This window comes from Stegastes partitus, unplaced genomic scaffold (assembly GCF_000690725.1).
Source record: "Stegastes partitus isolate 25-593 unplaced genomic scaffold, Stegastes_partitus-1.0.2 Scaffold296, whole genome shotgun sequence".
NCBI lineage: Eukaryota > Metazoa > Chordata > Actinopteri > Pomacentridae > Stegastes > Stegastes partitus.
Genome location: NW_007578027.1, coordinates 361,553 through 362,191, shown reverse-complemented (window position 1 = coordinate 362,191; position 639 = coordinate 361,553). Strand labels below are relative to the sequence as shown.

The window sequence follows — 639 nt, the reverse complement described above, 5'->3', positions numbered from 1 at the left end:
GCCTGGATAGCTCAGTCGGTAGAGCATCAGACTTTTAATCTGAGGGTCCAGGGTTCAAGTCCCTGTTCAGGCGAGACTAGTTTTAAACTGACAATAAATAAAAGTTGCACAACAGAGTTCAGTCGCTCCCAGTTGTGTCCTGACGTTAGCAGCAGAAACATACAGGTTCATGAGCATCAGTAGGTCAAAGTGAACCTTCATAATCAGAACACTTTGGCTTTAATGCTGCACAATACAGGTCTCCAACATCTGGAACTAAATTTCACATTTCTAACCTGCTGCAGTTGTTTCCTGTGGATCAGATACAGTTTGTTGTGTTGAATGTTGACACAAGTTGTGACTGAACATCTGGTCCGTAGTTTCTTAAAACTTGACTGGTCTGAACTGGGACTCGAATCCTCAACTCTCAGATTAAAAGTCTTCACACAGTGTGAGATAACGGCTTGCAGTGAGACGAAGGTGAACATCTGACAGTCTGTGGGACGCAAGCTGGGAAGCAGGACTATGACAGAGGTACACACAGTCATAACCTACTGGTACACATACAGTTTAAAACTAGTCTCGCCTGAACAGGGACTTGAACCCTGGACCCTCAGATTAAAAGTCTGATGCTCTACCGACTGAGCTATCCAGGCTCTG

The 639-nt window shown here is 44.8% G+C and overlaps 1 protein-coding gene and 2 non-coding genes across 3 annotated transcripts in view; 2 read left to right on the top strand and 1 right to left on the bottom strand.

Moving 5' to 3' along the window:
• trnak-uuu (transfer RNA lysine (anticodon UUU)) lies at positions 1–73 on the top strand. Its single transcript has one exon. It is a non-coding gene; the product is annotated as a tRNA-Lys (tRNA).
• The window catches only part of LOC103358183 (calpain-9), a 34,646-nt gene that overhangs the window by 26,916 nt on the left and 7,091 nt on the right, over positions 1–639 (top strand). The gene's annotated exons all lie outside the window — the stretch shown is intronic.
• On the bottom strand, positions 563–635 carry trnak-uuu (transfer RNA lysine (anticodon UUU)). The gene has a single exon. It is a non-coding gene; the product is annotated as a tRNA-Lys (tRNA).